Here is a 13,942-nt window from a genome sequence, read left to right on the forward strand (position 1 = left end):
AAGGAAAGACAGAATGGTATACTGGTGTACTATGAAAAATCCTGGTGGGAATATGACTTATGTGGAGAATTCAAAAAGAATCTCCTAAGTGATTAAAGCTATTCTAAGAGGAAAACCTGCATAAACAGAAAGCAGGAAGCCAGATAAGTATATATACACTATGTGTTTGCATATTCAGAACTTCTTGTTGCACATATTTGATTTTACTGCCTTTGTAGATCTTTTTTGTGATTGTTCAGTCACTAAGTTGCGTCTGATTCTTTATGCCCCTTGGACTGCAGCATGCCAGACTTCCTTATTCTTCACTATCTCTTGGAGTTGGCTCAAACTCATGTCTTATGAACCAAAAAGCAAGATGGCACAGGATTTGAGATTAGGCTATTCTGTGGCTAATCCTCCACAGGGAACTCTTGATGTCCTTGTTCCTTAGACTGTAAATGAAGGGGTTCAGCATAGGGATGACCATAGTGTACATCACTGAGGCCACCGCACTCTTCCTAGGGAAGATGAGAGAGCTGAACTTATATACACCCCAATGCCTGTTCCATAAAACAAACAAACAACTGACAAGTGAGAACCACAGGTGGAGAAGGCTTTATACCTCCCACCTAATGATGAGAGTCTGAGGATGGAGGAAATAATTCGAGAATAAGAGTAAAGGACCCCTGACAGTGGAACTCCACCAAAGATGGTACCAATGAAATAGATTAATATGCTACTGATGGAGGTGTCAGAACAAGTAAGGTTAAAGAGTTGAGAAAATTCACAAAAATAATGAGGAAGTTCCACACCTGCACAGAAGGTAAGCTGTGTCATCATCAAGTAGTGCAGCAGGGAGTTCAAAAAGCTAATGGAAAGTGATGCCAGGACCAACAAACCACAGAGGCGAGGGTTCATGATGACCAGATAGTATAGGGGGTGACAAATGGCCACCAACCGGTCATAGGCCATCACTGTCAGAAGCAGACTCTCCAAACACGCAAAAAGAGCAAAAAAGTTCACCTGAGCAATGCACCCTGCATAGGTGATGGATTTGCTGTGCGTTTGAAAATTCACTAGCATCTTAGGGATGGTGGTGGTGCTGATACTGATGTCAGCCAAGGACAGATTGGAGAGGAAGAAGTACATGGGGCTGTGGAGGTGAGGGTCAGAGCTGACAGCCAGGATGATGAGCAGATTCCCAAGCACAGTCACCAGGTACAGGGACAGGAAGAGCCCAAAGAGGAGGAGCTGAAGTTCTGGATCATCTGAGAAGCCCAGGAGGAGGAATTCTGAGACACGTGTATGATTCTGTGGTTCCATGTAGATGGGGCACCTTTTGAAAAAGAAGCGAGTGTTGAATACACACAACAATTGTACAGGTACTCAGATAAGTGTTCATACTTTGAGCAATTCATAAATAACGTGTTCATGCTTGAGGACCATACCCCCCAGTTTATTTCACAATTTTCTGAGTCTGAACACATCTTTATTGATTCCCAGGGCATTCACTTGTTTCTTCACACATCTGTTTTTGAGGCATAGGTCCAAAGAATATGAGACAAGTAAGGACATTTTGAGATCACAGATCCATGAACATAGTAAAACATTTGTTCCCTACATGTTAAGGAAAAATGTGGACTAAAAATTCCTCTTCTCTTTAAAAAAAATCAATCTCATTAAAGAACACAATGTGCTTACTTGCTCAGTCATGTCCAACACTTTATGACCTCATGGACTGTAACCCACCAGGTTCCTCTGTCCATGGGGAGTCTCCAGGCCAGAATACTGGAGTGGATTGCTATGCCCTCCTACAGGGGATCTTCCCAACCCAGGGATCGAACCCAGGTCTCCCACATTGCAGGTGAATTCTTTACCATCTGAGCCACTAGGGAAGCCCAAGAACGCTGGAGTGGATAAACTATCGCTTCTCCAGGGGATCTTCCCAACCCAAGAATCGAACCGGGGTCTCTTGCATTGCAAGTAGATTCTTTACCAGCTGAGCTACCAGAGAAGCCCAAAGAAGCACTCAAATGTGAAGCAGGAGATAGATGGGCCACTGGACCAGACAGCTAATGTTTGTCGAACAGAGCAAAACTGAAGTTTTTGTCTTTAGCCACACAAGAACGATGCCTGCTTCCCTTCCCCCACTGATACAGAGAGAATAACTAACGGGATATTCATTGCAGCAAAAATGGAGATGAATGAACAATCTTTGGCACACACCAGCCAAACAGGCCTACAAGAGTTAAACAATCTTGGTTATTCTTTAGTTGTTACTCCTAACAAACACCTGTGGCTGGACAATCTTTCACAAAGCGAATTACTCTCTGACTCCATATAGATCTTACTCTGCACCAGGCAATCTTCTCCCCTACACTGTCTTGTAGTATTCTGCATTTCAGAAAGATCATGGGCCAATAACCACAGGGGCACCAGACCTGGTTGCTGAGTTGCCTGATGCCAGCTGTGACCATTTTGAAACTTTGCAAAAGAAAAAAATCCAAGACCTTCAAGAGGATATAAAACCTCTCCCTATTCCTGAGAAAGGGGTGGGGGCATAGTTCTCGAGGTGCTAACCTGCTGTGCTTCCCTTTTACCTGGCAAAGAAAATAAAGAAACTCTTTTCTATTTCCTCCAGACTCTGTCTCTGTATTTATATTTGGCCTTGGCAGACAGGGAGCCAAGATTTTGGCATCATTAATACCATGATTATCCACTTCACATATTAAAATGCAAAAATTTAGCAATACTTGCTTTAGAACTTATATTTATTACTGATAAAAATAGAGAGGTTTTGGATTTCTCTGATGGTCAAGTGGTTAAGAATCCATACTTCCAATGCAGGTGGTTCAGGTTTGATTCCTGGTGGGGGAACTAAGACCATATAGGTGTTTCAGCATATAAAATCATGCAAAGTACTACCTGAGGGTTAGAATTCATTTATTTTTCAATTTCTTATTATGATACAGATAAAAGAATTCTAATGCTGCCTTCCATCCTACACAAGAGAGTATTTCCAAAATATATAAGCCTATGACTATTGCCTCAGTTCTAAAAATTGAAATGGCAACTTTCCTATTAATGACCTAGGCTTATTTTCCTGACCAAGATATCAGACAAAAGCAAGTACACGCTCCGATTGTCAAGGGATAAAATTAAAAAGATCCTTCTTCCGACTTGCATAGGGAATGATGTTTCCATAGCTCAGATTTACAGAATGGTCTGGAAAATAGTGGCTCAAACAGTAAAGAATCTGCCTGCAGTAGAGGAGACCTGAGTTCAACCTCAGCATTCAGAAGATCCCCTGGAGAAGGGACTAGCTGTCCACTCCAGGATTCTTGCTTGGAGAATTCTGTGGACAGGAGGCTGGCGGGCTACAGTCTGTAGGGTAGCACAGACACGGATACAACTGAATGATTTTCATTTCACTGGAAAATGTATTTCTATTCATAGAAAACTCCATCATTCATAATATTCAAGTAAAATGCTCCTGAAAACCACTTGTTCCATTCTGCTAATTCACAGATAAACTCACCATATCCCAGCAGGAGGAATCTATGGTTCTAACTGCATTTGCTCATCTGGGACTAAAGCAGGTTTCAAAAGAAAACAATCAGTTCACTCTGGTGGGAGCCATGGGGTGGGAATAAGGAAGCCTTTGTGTGAGACCCGCATCTTTCACCCACTAAATGTGGAGTGTGTATAAATCTCCCCACCTCTCTGCACTGGTATCCCTTACATTGCAGTCAGACCAATAATAATATCATTTGTAGGACAGTGTGATGTTGAGGAAGGGGAAATTTCTCCATCTACCACTGCTGAGTGCTTGTGGCCAAACTAATAATAACATTGACACAAGTCAGATTAACAGAGAAAAAGGATAACAAATTTGAATTCATGCACATGAAGGTCTCATAGATGGGGCCTAAGAAGTGTCTGAAGCAGGCAACTTGTATCCCTTTTCAGAGAAACAATAAATTGATGAGGAATTTATGGGACAAAGAAATTTAGGCTTTGGGTTCTTCATTAGTAAAGAATCTTAACAGCTTGGACTTGGGGTAGTATATTAAAGAAATAACAAGCTTTGCTTACATATAACTTCTAGGCTCCAAATCCCCCATCTCTGATGATAAAGGGGTCCTTCTATCTCCAGATACAGGACAGCCCCTTTCATGTGAGAGATTTATTTACTAATTTCAGAGAAAGAGACAAGAATCAGAATCTCCTTGAATCAGCTGCTTCTTGAATAACATCAATTATAACTAACCAATATGCCATTTTGCGTGTTTTGGGGCAGCCCAACCTGATCCCCAGTAGTGGCTCAGTTGTGTCTGACTCTTTGCAGTCCAAAGGACTATAGCTTCCCAGGCTTCTCTGTTCATGGGATTCTCCAGGCAAGAATACTAGAGTGGGTTGCCATGCCCTCCTCCAGGGGATCGTCCCGACCCAGGGATTGAACCCGTGTCTCTTGCATCACCTGCATTGGCAGGAGGATTCTTTACCACTAGTGCCACCTGGGGAGCCCCTGTGTGTGCTAAGTTGCTTCTGTCATGTCCAACTCTTTGTGACCCTATGGACTGTAGTCCGACAGGCTCCTTTGTCCAGGTCAAATATTCAGTCACAGTTTTTAAATAAAAATTTTTTAAATTTTTATTTTATACTGGAGTATCCCACCACTGCCACACCTTGTGTTTTGGGCTTCCCTGGTGGCTCAGCTGGTAAAGACTCTGCCTGCAATGCGGGAGACTTGGATTTGATCCCTGGGTTGGGAAGATCCCCCAGAGAAGGGAAAGGCTACCCATTCTAGTATTCTGGCCTGGAGAATTCCATGGAGAAGTCCATGGGGTTGCAAAGACTCAGACCCGACTGAGTGACTTTCATTTCATTTCTCTGAAGTCCCAGTGGCCTAATGGATAAGGCACTGGCGTGGGCTCGAGTCCCATCTGGGGTGGGGATGGATAAGGCACTGAAAGTTCTCCTTTGGGCTTCCCTTATAGCTCAGCTGGTAAAGAATCTGCCTGCAATGTGGGAGACCTGGGTTTGATCCCTGGGTTGGGAAGATCTCCTGGAGAAGGGAAAGGCTACCCACTCCAGTATCCTGGCCTGGAGAATTCCATGGGCTGTATAGTCTATGGGGTCACAAAGAGTCGGGCATGACTGAGCGACTTTCACTTTTTTAGGACTTCCCTGGTGGCTCAGATGGTAGAGCGTCTGTCTACAATGTGGGAGACCTGGGTTCGATCCCTGGGTTGGCAAGATCCCCTGGAGAAGGAAATGGCAACCCACTCTAGTACTATTGCCTGGAAAATTCCATGGATGGAAGAGCCTGGTAGGCTAGAGTCCATGGGGTTGCAAAGAGTCGGACACAACTGAGCAACTTCACTTTCACTTTCACATAGTTGATTAACAATGTTGTGATAGTTTTAGGTGTACAGAATTTGGTTTATTATTGAAGTAGTTAGCTAATGAAATACAATTCTAATATTAGTTTAATGATCTTATATTCTATTATGGTGGTGGTTTAGTTACTAAGTCATATCTGACTCTTCCAACCCCATGGACTGTAGCCTGCCAAGCTCCTCTGTCCATGAGATTCTCCAGGCAAGAATACTGGAGTGGGTTGCCATTTCTTCTCCAATATTTTATATATATGAAGTAGAATTAGAAGCCTATCACATCTCAGGGAATTCATTCAGAGAATGAGTGGAAATCCTAAAATATGTCTCAGTCCACACAATAAAATTAACTTCCCTTTTTCTTTCTCTTTTTCTCTCTTTTTTTTTTTCATTTTTATGATCCACTCTTTTTTAAAAAATTACTGAATGTTGTGAAAGTAAAAAGTGAATGTGTTAGTTGCTCAGGTGTGTCCATCTCTTTGGGACCCCATGGACTGTAGCTCACCAGGCTCCACTGTCCATGGATTTCTCTAGGCAAGAATCCTGGAGTGGGTAGCCATTTCCTTCTCCATGGAATCTTCCTGACCCAGGAATTGAACCCAAGTCTCCCACATTGCAGATGGATTCTTTACCCTCTGAGCCCCAGGGAAGCCCAATTGAAGGTTATGCTGCTGCTGCTGCTAAGTCACAAATTCTATTAAATGTAAAATGATAGCTCCTGTAGAAAGTGACACAGAGTCATGCAAGCACCATTTTATCTTTTGTCTAGCCCTACACATCACTGGAAGGAAGGAAACTCAGGCAGGAAAGTGCCCAGTGGGTGGAAGCCACATTGCCTACACATAGCTTATGAGAACCAGAAAGAGTCCATTCAATATCTAGCAAAAAAATTTCTTGTTGCAATCTCTTTTGTGACAAGCAAGGAAAGGCTCTGGGGAATCAGAAATAATTGAGTCTCAATTTTTTCCAGGCATTCAGAATCTACTAGTGTAAAGAACAAAAAGTAAAATGTTCTCTCAGGGTCTAGGGAAAACCAAACCTCAGATCACAAGATATTTTATTTGAGTGATTGGTACTTAACCTTGAGAATAACAATAATTATAACAATACTTAAAATTCATTTGGTTTTACTATAATGCATCCATCACACATTTATTCACATGCTTCATACTCACTTTGTTTCATTCTTAATACAGTTTTGTCAACTATGTATCAACTTAGATGGCAACACAGGCTTAAAGATATTAGTAACTTGCCCAGTTCTTTGTCATTTAGATAATAAACAGGTCAGATAAGAATCAAAATTAAATTGTGGGTCTCATGCACTGAACTTGTCCACTCTGTTTCCCTACATTTCAGAGGTAGTTTAAGCAGAGGTTCAGGAGTCTCTTCTGATTTTCCTAAGATATATTAAAACCTTTGAACTGTTTCTTATTTTCTGCCTAAGAATAGAACCCAACGCTCTGACTCTACACTCCCTTAGTGATCAAGAGGGTGTAAATTACAAGAATAAAGGAGGAAGTGGACAGTGAAGCAAAATTCAAGACCAGGGGCAAGATAAAGAACTGACTTGAATTGTTGTAAGCAGAATCTTTCTAGAATCCCCACCTTCAACTCAGACTTCCTTCCTATAACTAAAGTAGCAGGTGCTGCACATGGTCACCACTGTGTCTGCCATGAATACCCAGAAAGAAGAGCACAGTGATCAAGGGATATCTGACTGGGATGAAAGAAAAGAGAGTTTGTTTTTGTTTTTAATAACGGTTTGATGACATTTCTTAAATATGCCTTCAGTGCTAAACATTGGTGAAGGGTTGATTTCTCTTCAAATCCAACCCTCTTACAAACAGTGAAAGAACTGAAGATCAAAGTCAGGTCTCAAATACTGCTTGCCTTCTTGTACCAACTTAAAGCATTTTCAAGTCCATTCTTCCTTACAGAGGTATTGCATTGCTCCTAAATTCAGCTCCCTTGAATGCAGATTGGGTTAGTAGGACAGGATACTATCTAGGTGCCTTATGGATGGAATATCACAGTCTGCATTCAGATCTGATTTTACCCTCTTCCTCCTTCAGGGTTTATAAAAATAAACCTTAAAAATAAACCACAGTACCTTAAAGTATTGTGTTCCCATCCAGAACTACAAAGTGATGATAATGTTGCTCTATTTTGGGAGTGGCAATTGCAATAAAAAGTAACTAGCTACATAAAAGAACTTGGCTCAACTCCTGGCATTTGGAATCCTTAGGCAATATTTTATGATACTATATAGGTTACTCTCATCGTTTTCATCAGCATCCCCTTCAAGATCTTTTGGAGCACTTGGAAGATAATTTAGAGGGAATGCTTTTCTGCTTAGGTAGAAAAGATGCCCCCCAAAGATAAAACCAATGTCAGAGGAAAATAGAAATTTAAATAAGAGTTCTCGGAGCCCCACCACTAACAACAGCAACTTCATAGGGCTCTGAGCTGAATCTGTGCATTTTGGTGCCCTCCCACTGGCTATCTCAACTGTCCCATTGCTTTGATGATAAGAAAAAAGGCTCTCCCATACCTCCTGCATTCAGTGTCTCCCTCTGCACTTAGCACACTCTGCTGTGTCTCTACTGAAGCAGGACTGAGGGATGCAGATTGCCTGCCCCTCCTCTACCTACTGTTTGGATGAGGACTGAGGCTTTATCCTCAGGACTGGCAGCAAGGCAGACTCAGGTGTGGGCCTCCTGGTGCAGACAACTCTGGGAGGGTGAGACTCAAAGTACAGAATTTGGCTATATGAAGGGCTGGGAAGTACAGGGTAATTATTTAGAGTGATATGCTCTAAATATATCTAGAACATCAATAGACCTTGATGCTCATAGCGGATAATTAGCTAAATTGGTCCAATTTTTTTTTTTTTCCTCAATCTCTGAGGATTTGTTAATTTAATGGAGGAGGAAAAGGAGAAAAGTGAATGTGTTAGGAGCTATCTGAACCTTTTCTCTTTCCAGGAATAGGCTGACCTCTACTTACCTCTGATGTCCAAATCGTTTACCTTATTGGAAACTTCAGATACTTTTTTGCACATGCATATATCCATTATTTTTTATATTCTTTTCCATTATAGATTATTACAAGACATTGAATATAGTCCCCTGTGCTATATAGTAAGTTGTTGTTTAGATATTTTATATACAGTAGTTAATATGTTAATCCCAAGCTCCCAATGTATCCTTTCCTCTCCTTACCCCTTTAGTAACCATCCGTTAGTTTTCTAAGACTGTGACTCTACTTCTGCTTTGTAAATAAGTTCATTTGTATTACTTTTTTAGATTACACATATAAATGATGTCATATAATTTTGTCTTTGACTTACTTCATACTATAATTTCTAGGTTCACTCATGTTGCTTCAAATGGCATTAGTCAATTCTTTTTCATGGGTAAATAATATTCCATTGTATACAACACTACACCTTCTTTATCCATTCATGTTAAAGGACATTTATGTTGCTTTCATGGCTTAGGTACTGTAAACAGTACTGTTATGAACTTTGGGTTGCATGTGTATTTTAAAAAAAATTTTATTGGAGTCGAGCTGATATACCATGTTGTGTTAGTTTCATGTATAAAGCAAAGTGAATCAGTTATGTGTATACATATACCCACTTTTAGACTCTTTTCCCATATGGGCCATTATAGAGTATTGAGTATAGTTCCCTCCACTATACAGTAGATCCTTATTAGTTATCTATTTTACATATAGGAGTATGTATATGTCAGTCCCAATCTCCTAATTTATTCCTCCCCCCTTGCCCACTGATAGCCGTAAGTTTCTTCTCTATTTCTGTTTTGTATATAAGTTCACTTGTACCCTTTCTTAAGATTTCACACATATAAGTGATATCATATGCTATTTGTCTTTCTGTGACTTATCTTAGTATGATAATCTCTAGGTCCATCCATGTTGATGCAAATAACATAATTTTGTTCCCTTTTATAGCTGAGTAATATACTGTAGTGTGTTTGTACCACATCTTCTTTATCAATTTCTCTGTCGATGGATATTTAGGTTGCTTCTATGTCCTGGCTATTGTAAACAGTGCTGCAATGAACATTGGGGTAGAGGTATCCCTTTTTAAAACTTGTTTTGACTGTACTGGGTCTTCATTGCAGTGTGCAGGCTCCTTGTTGCAATATGAGAGCTTTCTCTAGTTGTGGCATGTGGGCTTTTCTAGTTGTCATTTATCCATAGTGACTTGGGTGATTTATCCACAGGCACAATTAGACTCACACAGTCACTGGAAATACCATGCCACTATCTTAAACCTCAATTATATACCCTTGGCCAAGACATATCATTAAAATCATCTTTTCCCCCCTCCCCCAGAGTTCACTTTGCTATCCTCCAATTACAGAATCTCACAATATACCTTTTTTCTCCCCTAATATGATTTTTCAGTCAGAGTTTAATCAAGAAGAGAACTCACTATTGTTAATCAAGATAATTTAACAGAAGTAATTAAATAAATGGGCTTCCCTAGTGGCTCAGTTGGTAAAGAATCTGTCTGCAATGCAGGAGACCCAGGTTTGATCCCTGGGTAGGGAAGATCCCCTGGAGAAAGAAATGGCAACCTACTCCAGTATTCTTGCCTGGAGAATTCCATGGACAGAGGAACCTTGTGAGCTACAGTCCATGGGGTCACAAACAGTCAGACATAACTGAGCATAAGAACATAATCAATTAAATATTTACTAAAAGATGAAAAACATGAATGAAACATCCATCATGTGTTCAGTCATGTCCTTTCTAAGTTACTTCACTCTGTATAATAGGCTATAGGTTCATCCACCTCACTAGAAGAGATTCAAATTCATTCCTTTATATGGCAGAGTATTATTCCATTGTATGTATATACCACCACTTCTTTTTTTTAAATTTTTTTAACTTTACAATATTGTATTGGTTTTGCCATATATCAAAATGGATCTGCCACAGGTATACATGTGTTCCCCATCCTGAACCCTCCTCCCTCCTCCCTCCCCATACCATCCCTCTGGATCATCCCAGTGCACCAGCCCCAAGCATCCAGTATTGTGCATTGAACCTGGACTGGCGACTCATTTCATATATGACATTATACATGTTTCAATGCCATTCACCCAAATCATCCCACCCTCTCCCTCTCCCACAGAGTCCAAAAGACTGTTCTATACATCAGTGTCTCTTTTGCTGTCTCGTATACAGGGTTATTGTTACCATCTTTCTAAATTCCATATATATGCATTAGTATACTGTATTGGTGTTTTTCTTTCTGGCTTACTTCACTCTGTATAATAGGCTCCAGTTTCGTTCACCTCATTAGAACTGATTCAAATGCATGCTTTTTAATGTCTGAGTAATACTCAATTGTGTATATGTACCACAGCTTTCTTATTCATTCCTCTGCTGATGGACATCTAGGTTGCTTCCATGTCTTGGCTATTATAAACAGTGCTGCGATGAACATTGGGGTACATGTGTCTCTTTCAATTCTGGTTTCCTTGGTGTGTATGCCCAGAAGTGGGATTGCTGGGTCATATGGCAGTTCTATTTCCAGTTTTTTAAGGAATTTCCCTACTGTTCTCCATAGTGGTTGTACTAGTTTGCATTCCCACCAACACTGTAAGAGGGTTCCCTTTTCTCCACACCCCCTTCTGCATTTATTGCTTGTAGACTTTTGGATCCCAGCCATTCTGACTGGCATGAGGTGGTACCTCACTGTGGTTTTGATTTGCATTTCTCTGATAATGAGTGATGCTGAGCATCTTTTCATGTGTTTGTTAGCCATCTGTATGTCTTCTTTGGAGAAATGTCTATTTAGTTCTTTGGCCCATTTGTTGATTGGATCGTTTATTTTTCTGGAATTGAGCTGCAGGACGTGCTTGTATATTTTTGAGATTAATTCTTCGTCAATTTCTTCATTTGCTATTATTTTCTTTCATTCTGACGGCTGTCTTTTCACCTTGCTTATAGTTTCCTTCTTTGTGCAAAAGCTTTTAATTTTAACTAGGTCCCATTTGTTCATTTTTGCTTTTATTTCCATTACTCTGGGAGGTGGTTCATAGAGGATCCTGCTGTGATGTATGTCGGAGAGTGTTTTCCCTATGTTTTCCTCTAGGAGTTTTATAGTTTCTGGTCTTACATTGAGATCTTTAATCCATTTTGAGTTTATTTTGGTGTATGGTGTTAGAAAGTATTCTAGTTTCATTCTTTTACAAGTGGTTGACCATTTTCCCAGCACCACTTGTGAAAGAGATTGTCTTTTCTCTATTGTATATTCTTGCCTCCTTTGTCAAAGATAAGGTGTCCATAGGTGCGTGGCTTTATCTCTGGGTTTTCTGTTTTGTTCCATTGATCTGTATTTCTGTCTTTGTGCCAGTACCATACTGTCTTGATGACTCTGGCTTTGTAGTAGAGCCTGAAGTCAGGCAGGTTGATTCCTCCAGTTCCATTCTTCTTTCTCAAGATTGCTTTGGCTATTCGAGGTTTTTTGTATTTCCATACAAATTGTGAAATTATTTGTTCTAGTTCTCTGAAAAATACCGTTGGTAGCTTGATAGGGTTTGCATTGAATCTATAGATTGCTTTGGGTACTATACTTATTTTCACTATACTGATTCTTCCGATCTATGAACATGATATATTTCTCCACCTATTTGTGTTATCTTTGATTTCTTTCTGTGTTTTATAGTTTTCTATATATAGGTCTTTAGTTTCTTTAGGTAGATATATTCCTAAGTATTTTATTATTTTTGTTGCAATGGTGAATGGAATTGTTTCCTTAATTTCTCTTTCTGTTTTCTCATTGTTAGTATATAAGAATGCAAGGGATTTCTGTGTGTTAATTTTATATCCTGCAACTTTACCTTATTCATTGATTAGTTCTAGTAATTTTCTGGTGGAGTCTTTAGGGTTTTCTATGTAGAGGATTTGGCATAGTCAATAAAGCAGAAATAGATGCTTTTCTGGAACTCTCTTGCTTTTTCCATGATCCAGCGGATGTTGGCAATTTGAACTCTGGTTCCTCTGCCTTTTCTAAAGTCAGCTTGAACATCAGGAAGTTCACGGTTCACATATTGCTGAAGCCTGGCTTGGAGAATTTTGAGCATTACTTTACTAGCGTGTGAGATGAGGGCAATTGCGTGGTAGTTTGAGCATTCTTTGGCATTGCCTTTCTTTGGGATTGGAATGAAAATTGACCTTTTCCAGTCCTGTGTCCACTGCTGAGTTTTCCAAATTTGCTGGCATATTGAGTGCAGCACTTTCACAGCATCATCTTTCAGGATTTGGAATAGCTCAACTGGAATTCCATCTCCTCCACTAGCTTTGTTCATAGAGATGCTTTCTAAGGCCCACTTGACTTCACATTCCAGGATGTCTGGCTCTAGGTCAGTGATCACACCATCATGATTATCTGGGTCATGAAGATTTTTTTGTACAGTTCTTCTGTGTATTCTTGCCATCTCTTCTTAATATCTTCTGCTTCTGTTAGGTCCGTACCATTTCTGTCCTTTATTGAGCCCATCTTTGCATGAAATGTTCCTTTGGTATCTCTGATTTTCTTGAAGAGATCCCTAGTCTTTCCCATTCTGTTGTTTTCCTCTATTTCTTTGCATTGATCACTGAAGAAGGCTTTCTTATCTCTTCTTGTTATTCTTTGGAACTCTGCATTCAGATGTTTATATCTTTCCTTTTCTCCTTTGCTTTTCTCGTCTCTTCTTTTCACGGCTATTTTTAAGGCCTCCCCAGACAGCCATTTTGCTTTTTTGCATTTCTTTTCCATTGGGATGGTCTTGATCCCTGTCTCATGTACAATGTCACAAACCTCATTCCATAGTTCATCAGGCACTCTATCTATCAGATCTAGGCCCTTAAATCTATTTCTCACTTCCACTGTATCATCATCAAGGATTTGATTTAGGTCATACCTGAATGGTCTAGTGGTTTTCCCTATTTTGTTCAATTATATCTGAATTTGGCAATAAGCAGTTCATGGTCTGAGCCACAGTCAGCTCCCAGTTTTGTTTTTGCTGACTGTGTAGAGCTTTTCCATCTTTGGCTGCAAAGAATATAATCAATCTGATTTCGGTGTTGACCATCTGGTGATATCCATGTATAGAGTCTTCTCTTGTGTTGTTGGAAGAGGGTGTTTGTTATGACCAGTGCATTTTCTTGGCAAAACTGTATTAGTCTTTGCCCTGCTTCATTCCGTATTCCAAGGCCAAACTTGCCTGTTATTCCAGGTGTTTCTTGGTGTCCTACTTTTGCATTCCAGTCCCCTATAATGAAAGGGACATCTTTTTTGGGTGTTAGTTCCAAAAGGTCTTGTAGGTCTTCATAGAATCGTTCAACTTCAACTTCTTCAGCGTTACTGGTTGGGACATAGACTTGGATTACTGTGATATTGAATGGTTTGCCTTGGAAACAAACAGAGATCATTCTGTCGTTTTTGAGATTGCATCCAAGTACTGCATTTTGGGCTCTTTTGTTGACCATGATGGCCACTCCATTTCTTCTGTGGGATTCCTGCCCGCAGTAGTAGATAT

The 13,942-nt window shown here is 40.1% G+C and overlaps 1 pseudogene; it reads right to left on the bottom strand.

Annotated features, from left to right (window-relative positions):
- Positions 1–373: 373 nt before the first annotated feature.
- Positions 374–1,494, bottom strand: LOC147368517 (olfactory receptor 7E178-like; annotated as a pseudogene).
- Between the last annotated feature and the right edge of the window lie 12,448 nt (positions 1,495–13,942).

The sequence above is a fragment of the Bos grunniens genome, chromosome 7, assembly GCF_055505025.1.
Source record: "Bos grunniens cultivar Pamir isolate PY7600 chromosome 7, Bosgru_T2T1.0, whole genome shotgun sequence".
Lineage (NCBI taxonomy): Eukaryota > Metazoa > Chordata > Mammalia > Artiodactyla > Bovidae > Bos > Bos grunniens.